Source organism: Mus caroli, unplaced genomic scaffold (genome assembly GCF_978045245.1).
Source record: "Mus caroli unplaced genomic scaffold, Mus_caroli_1 scaffold_15, whole genome shotgun sequence".
In the NCBI taxonomy this organism is placed as follows: domain Eukaryota; kingdom Metazoa; phylum Chordata; class Mammalia; order Rodentia; family Muridae; genus Mus; species Mus caroli.
Genome location: NW_028227270.1, coordinates 92,918,632 through 92,926,335, shown reverse-complemented (window position 1 = coordinate 92,926,335; position 7,704 = coordinate 92,918,632). Strand labels below are relative to the sequence as shown.

At 38.6% G+C, this 7,704-nt stretch overlaps 1 pseudogene; it reads left to right on the top strand.

The window, feature by feature from the left end:
• Nucleotides 1-796: 796 nt before the first annotated feature.
• Nucleotides 797-6,385, top strand: LOC147001037 (prolactin-5A1-like; annotated as a pseudogene).
• The last annotated feature ends 1,319 nt before the right edge of the window (nt 6,386-7,704 follow it).

Below are 7,704 nucleotides of genomic sequence, written 5' to 3'. Positions count from 1 at the left end.
CTGGTTACTTTCATATCTAGATACAGAACTCTCAGCATCACCCCTACTGTGTCTGCCTAGAGACTGCCATACTTCCTGCCATGATGATAATAGACTCAGCCTCTGAAAGTGTAAGCCAGCCCCAATTAGATCTTGTCCTTTATAAGATTTACCATAGTAATGGTGTCTCTTCAATGGAAATGCAAAATATATTTATAGCACACATGACAGCTGTTGTCAGTCTAGGTAGCATGACCCATTCAACAGAGGTTGGGGGCTACTGGGAGAGAGTCATATCAATTAAAATAATGTTATTATTTTATTATCCTTACTGTGACATGGTGTTCCAAAGCTCATAAAAGAATCAAAAGAGACTTTATCACACATTTCATTGATCAGTAAACTTTGCTGAATAGTTGACAGCAGAGTGTAAGAGCCTGAGGGAAAGGATGAAGCATTAGGAAATTGCTGCATTCCTCTGTATAACATCTGCAAGTGCTGATTTATGATCTAACTGAAGGCCATGTGTAGAAATAAGGACAACAATATATGTGTGTGTGTGTGTGTGTGTGTGTGTGTGTGTGTGTGTATGTGTGGAACAACCATAATGGTGATGAGACTGTCAACACTACTGGAAGAATCAAGATCACAGGACCCTCATCTGGGATTTCAAGTGTCATTTCCTCCTGTAGCCATCTCTACACACCTTTGGGAGTGGTCTGGAGGACTACATAGGTGGTGTGACTTTACCTGAGGAAAGGATTCTAGAAAAGTAGCTCTCCTCAGTTGGTATCCACACTACTGAAAATTTTAAAGTATGCAGCTGTCTTTGACTCAACCATGCTCCTGTAAGTATTTCTTCACTTGTGCTTCTCCCAAAGGAATTCATTTTACACTAAGCTGCACTTGGATACAGTAATTTCTTGATTTCATGTAGTACTTCAGAAAACTTATAAAAGGCACATGGTACATAAGACTTTTAATTCAACAATTCTAATAGAAAGCTTCCTTGTTCCAGAGAAATGCAGCAATTTCTTGAGTTTGTGTTGTCTCAACTGAAGTAGGGAGGACAAGAAGAAAACAAGATATTCATATTACTGACATCTCTTATCCAGAGTCTTAGGAGAGCTTGGCACAATCTCAAATGTCTAGAGCAGCCTTAGGACAAGAAATGACCCATCTCAAATGAGAATTTATTTGGAATGAGACCACGGGAGAATATAGGTCCAATGTGTCACAACTCCATAAGAAAGCAGGTAAACTTTCCTGGTCCTAGGTTACTGCTCTAGACTGACTGACTTGAATCAACCTAGTGATACTCTCAGTGTCATCCTAAAGTGAACAATACTAACAGACATGTCTCTTATATTGTCTTGAGAATTTGCCTCAAACCAAATGATTTTGGAAAAAGAAAAGCATGCTGATATCAAATTTTAGTCTTTATATTATTGATAATATATTTAAGAAAACTGAATTGGTGCATATACGTATGTAATGATAATTAATAAGAAGAGAGGCCCTGAATCTGAGAGGAAACAAGAAGGGCTACATGGGAAAGTTTTAGAGAAGGCTGTGCATACAAAATGACATAAATGTATTATAAATTCAAAAATAAAAGAAATATGAAAATTTGAATTTATAACTGAAATTTTTATGAAATGTGAGACAGAAAAGTAACATATCTAAACTGATATATCTCTTCAATAAGCAATATAATGTGTGTGTGCGTGTGTGTGTGTGTGTGTGTGTGTGTGTGTGTGTGTGTTTGTGTGTTTACCAAATATAAACTAAAATCATGGAATCTTCGTGTTCTTTGAAAAATTGAGATGCTGTGAATTTTGACAAGAATTTGATTTTGATTTTAAAGTATTTGATTAATAACTTTCACACAATAATTTTTCTATTGTTTTTAATTATTTGGTCTATGTGATATTAGCTACTTCCTACATCTCAATCTTTAATAATTCCCTTCCCATAAATTGGACATTTCAAATTCCATCTATTAAAGATTCTGTGGAGCTTAGTTTCTTAGTCTTAGGGGTTTTTGACATTTTTTTTTAAGTTTTGGTTTGTGCTTTTTTGCTTTTGCTTTTTGGAGGGTTTACACATTTTCATTTTCATGTGTATTTCATTTCATCTGATTTATGTGTGCATCTTCTCATGCATGTGTGATCCTTGGAGGCTAGAGGTTTATATCAGGAATCATCTTTAATAGATCATCCACCTTATTCACTGATGCATCTCAACTATGCCAATCTACCTATAAGGCTTTTTCCTATCCAGCTTTTTCTGGGGATTCCCTGTCTCTGCCTTATAAGAAGGCTAGACTTACCCAGGGCTTCATTTTCCACAAGGCTTTTGCTTTTCCAGTCTTCAGTCTTTATGGCAAACATTTTATCTACCACACCCCAGTTTGGTCCTCATATTTTTTTTTCTGGAAGTCCTCTGTATACCACTCCTAATGCTTAAAAGCCTTTTTAATGTGGTACATATTTGATCTTTTCTCTCCCAATAGTAAATAACCATTTTTAGAGGGCTATCTGCCAAAAGTGCCTTGATGAAGTCAGGACAAATCATTGTCACAAATTTGTCAAGTGCATGTGATCAGACCTGAGGTCCTAGCACAGCACCTGTCTCATCATAGCATGAAGGATAGAGGATTGAGGTAATTTTCACAATGGATGATGTTTGTTCTCCCAAGCCAGCTAGGTTGTGCAAGTGAGGGCTCTGTGTCTAGACAAGACCTTCCTAGACAGTCTGTTGCCTGTAACTTCACATGAGTAGGCCATATATGTGACGTTTTTCTTTATGGCAGGGGCACTCCTGATATCACTATTTTCAAACATGCTTCTGGGGGAGAGTGTAGACTCTGTGCCCATGTGTCAAGTAACAAATGAGGCAATGCCAGCTGACTCTCAAGCACATGCTTAATCAGGCACGTGGCCTATCTGAGAACACCAATCACCCCACTTCACAAATATTCAATGAGTTTGTAAGTACCATACTTTTTTTCTGGCTTCTTCCATGAGGAGTTATCACACAATATCTGGACAATACCTCAGCTCCATGGGGAAGCGCTATGATGTAAACGTCATATAATATACCTACAAAGGCACAATGAGTCATATACTGCTGAGATAGACCCAAAAGAACCAAATAGTTTGATGAAATCTATACATTTAAGGGAAAAAAGTCTTTAAGTGATTCTTTTTTTTTCTAAAACACATTTTGGTATTTTTAATTATTTTTTTTTTAATTAAAATGTTTCCACTTGTGACACAAAGCCCTAAAATCCATGCCTGAGAACACTCTCTGCATTCCTCTTTTGGGTGCTGGGGGCTACTTTCCATCAGCATGTTTCACTTAGTGCAAAGCAGATACCCCAGAAAGCCGGAGGGTTGTAGGGGATGGCTTGAATTAATCAGAACTATAATGAAAGAAATAATGCAAGAGGAGAAAACCAATAGTGGTAATGACAATTGTAAAAATAATAACTTCTCAGAAATCCCCAAACTTGGGAGTCATTGTAAGATGTGAGCTTCTCTCTCTAAAGAAAACCGTTTTCCAAGTGTAACTAGACCCTGTCTTATGGTGAAGGGGCTTTGAAGGTCAATACTGTCCCCTCCAAGTCAGTTAAGGTGGCAACAAAGGCAAGAACTTCAAACAGAAGTGAGCTTGCAATGCAAGCCCCTCTTATGTGCAATAAACACACTCATAATGTCCTATTTAATTACTAGAATTTCTTCTTTGCAGTTTCCCTTTTTCCTTCTTCTTGTCAAATAAAACTCTTTCGAAAGCATGCAAATATAAAAGAAAAATAAGTCAAAGAATTTAGTAAGCTCTCAGTGGAAGAGGATGTGCCTGATCTGGCAAAAACTTAATGTGCCAGAGTGAGGATGATACTTAGAGGGGACTCTACCCTCTCAGATGAAAAAGGGAGGGTTGTGGGGAGAGACTTTGTGAAGCAGGGGAAGGGAGGGGAAGCAGCATTTGGGGTGTAAATATATAAATAAGTATTTAAAAGTAAAATTAATTAGTTAATTAATTAATAAAAGGAGAAGAAGCAACGGAAATGGGGACAAAGAGATGGAGCCAAAAGAGAGCTGAGGAAAGATGTCAAGGCAAGTCAAGAAGCAAGAGAGCACATAGCCAAATTCACAAGTTTCTATAGCGTTGAGAAGCTAGGGAAAGGGAAGCCAAGCCCAGCCACTGAGCTGAAGAGGTTTAGGGGAAGGGACATGGTGAGAACTGCTGGGTGGAACCACAGGGTATCGAGTGAGTCTAGTCCATAATTTCTTTGTGACCTGGCAGTAAGATAATGAATAATTCATTCAGTGTTACAGTGAGCAAAGATGGATCAGAGTTCTGCTTTAGTATATTAGAGCTTGAGTATAAAACTGGTCCCTGATCCTTTCAATAAATAGACAAATATTTATTTACTTACTTTATTTATGGCTTTATGTGTCTGCTTATATATTTTGTCTACTTTTTCGTTAGTTGTTATGGTCAAATGCCATTCAGATATGTTCATATCATAAAACAACTTGCCAAAGTGTGAAAAAAGAAAGGAAGGAAGGAAAGAAGGAAGAAGAAAACAAGAAAGGAATTTAAAAAGAAAGTTAGGCTAAAAATAAGAAGCTGAGAAAGTAAGATTACAGATCTCACACACTAACTACACTTTCTTCATTCGTAAATTTATGTACTCATCCTGTAGTACTAAGCAAGATCAAACACATCATTGTCCTGCTTGTGGATTCACTAAGTCCATTCCCCAGTTCCCTGAATGTTCTCATGATTTCCAGGATAAAGAACACTCTTCAGCTCCAGGCTTCTGGGGCAAAATCCCCTGGTGTGCTACAATTATTCCCTCCCTGTTTGAGATAGCACAACAGAAGAACAGGAGATTCAGGTGACTGCTCGGTGCAATTTTCTCATCAAATAATCAAATCAACAGAAGAAGTGCACTGGCTCCTCCAAGCTGCAGCTCATTACAGAAAAAAAAAAAATGAAAATTTTAAAACTGAAAAAAATAGAAATTTGAGCAATCCAAGGAAGAATGGCACTTTTCATCTGATATGCCTGCCTTCTCCTTGATCTTTAAAAGTACATCTCGCAGCAAATGATCCTCAAGAAATTATATAACACAAGGAACAAATACTACTCTAGGTATCACATGCAATTCTACCTGCTGTTCTTTACTTAATGTGATGCTCGATGCTTTTCCCTAGCCTGAGGTCCTCTTGAAAGTGACCATACGTATGTTGCTTGGCTGGAACAACACCCTGCGGCATGTACCAGCAGATATGGCTGAACTGAAGTCAGTCCCTGGTGTTGGAGCTTTCATATCTAATGTCAGAAAAATCGCTGCAAAATTCACAAGACTCACAAGAGTACTAAAGGAAGTTAAGTCACTGCTCAAACTGGTGAGTTCCTGCCTTTTACTACTTTGGTTTCCTCATTCGTTAAAGCTGTGTCCCTGGTAGAGACCAATGCATTTTAAGTATCTCTCTCTCTTGGGAGAGTCATGCTCAGAGATACCCTCAAGCCTAAGGGGTTCTTGGCCACTCCAGCTTTCTCAAAGATGTTGAACTCAGATGCACAACACAGGGCTCTCAGGAGGCAGCAGCTTCTCCTCCCAGTAGTTTACACAGTATCCTTTCTGTGCAGAGTGAAGATCTCTTGAGATTTTAAAGATCTTATCACAGCATCCCTGGTCTGTCCACATTAAAAGCACCAAATGGGGTCCTCATCATTTCTGTGGCTTTGCTTCTTCATAGTAGGTGGGAGGTAGATTTGGTTGAAAGCAAGAAAAAGAAAATGGCAAACCAACAAAATCAAGATGCACAAATGGTACCACAGAGATGAAGCCAAAGACACAGGAAGATCCTTTCTGGGAGAGCTGACACTAGCTCCTCTACTGTCTTTAGTCAAACCCACATCTACAGTCAACTAGAAATGTCTCTCTATTCTTGAGAGGACATACTCCATCTTGGACCAGCTGCATCTCAAAGATAAGTGTGGGGTTCTTGTTTCTAGTCTTAAGATAACTAGCAGATCTATGGTTGCCTGTTCCAGAACCATGAAAATCTATCTATATTTTTTGGCTGAGTATTTGCTTTTCTAAGTGTCTCCCAAATCTTTATTCCATATTCAAAAGCAATATGAGAAATAATAATTAATAGCACATTTAATAAATGCCTACCGTTTGGTAATTCATCTCTTCTTGAACCTGAGGAAGATGAGGACTACCCTGCCTCAGCTGGACTTCCATCATTACATCTACTAACTAAGCCCTCTCACCTTACTGTATATTTATGCTCTTTTGGGCTTTGTGAATTATGATGCAGAAAAGATTGCAACTCATGTGAAGATCCTGAGATACAAAATGATCCGCAGAAAATGTTAAGTCTATTCTGTCTATTCCAAAATGCTCAGAAATGATGGGATGCTATACAAATATAGGAACCCATTCCTCTAAATATTTTCATTAATTTTAAGCCTTCTCAATGTGTACTTATGAATTAAGGAACTCTTCTTGGGCTACTAAAATCTAATGCTTTAAAAATATTATGTCTGAATAGAATAATTTGTAAAGTTTATTTTGTTCACTTAATTGCAAACATGTTAAAAGCATGGAGATATATCTCTATCAAATTATATATATATATATATATATATATATCAAATTAATTATATAGATAGATAGATCATACTCTTTTCTTGAAAATAAGATAGGGCACAATGTGCCTTAGAAACATTGGAGTCAATGCAGGTCAAATGAGTAGACTTGCTGAGTGAGACAAGATTCTACCCAGGACATGAAAATCCTAGGATACTTTATGAGAGCCAGCATCCACCAGGAATCAATTTTCATATCGTCTGAGAAAAACTGCTGGTATTGTTTACTTCACTATTCTTAAGTTCCATGAGCTTGACAGTCCAGAAAGTATTAGCATCTAAGGAGGAAATGGCACAAGACATCTCCATTGACTGTCTTCAGCCATGCTTTTCTGAGTTCTCCACTATGCAGCAAGATCTTTTTTTAATGCGTAGTCATTTTTATTTTATTTACATTTCAAATGCTATCCCCTTTCCAGATTTTCCTCCTCCAGAAACCCCCTGTTCCATCCTACCTCTTCCTGCTTCTATGAGGGCATGACCTCACTCACTCACCCATTCCCTTCCCGCCCTCTCATTCAACTACAATGGAGCATCAAGCCTTCACAGGATCAAGGGACTCTTCTCCCATTGATGCCCAACAAGGCCATCCTCTGTTACATATAAGGATGGAACCATTGGTCCCTCCATATGTACTCCTTGGTTAGTGGTTTAGACCCTGGGAGCTCTGACTGTTTGATGTTATTCTTCCTATGGGGTTACAAACCCCTTCATCTCCTTCAGTCTTTTCTCTAACTCCTCCATTGGGGACCCTGTGATCAGTCCAATGGTTGGCTTCGAGCATCTGCCTCTGTATATGTCAGGCTCTGTCAGAGCCTCTCAGGAGACAGCTATATCAGGCTCCTGACAGCATGCACGTTTTGACATGCACAACAGTGTCTGCTTTGGTGACTGTATATGGGAATGATCCCCAGGCGGGGCAGTCTCTGGATGGCCTTTCCTTCAGTCTCTGTTCTACACTTTGTCTCCGTACTTCTCCCGAGAGTATTCTGTTACCTCTTCTAAGAAGGACTGAAGTACCCACACTTTTGTCTTCCTTCTTCTTGA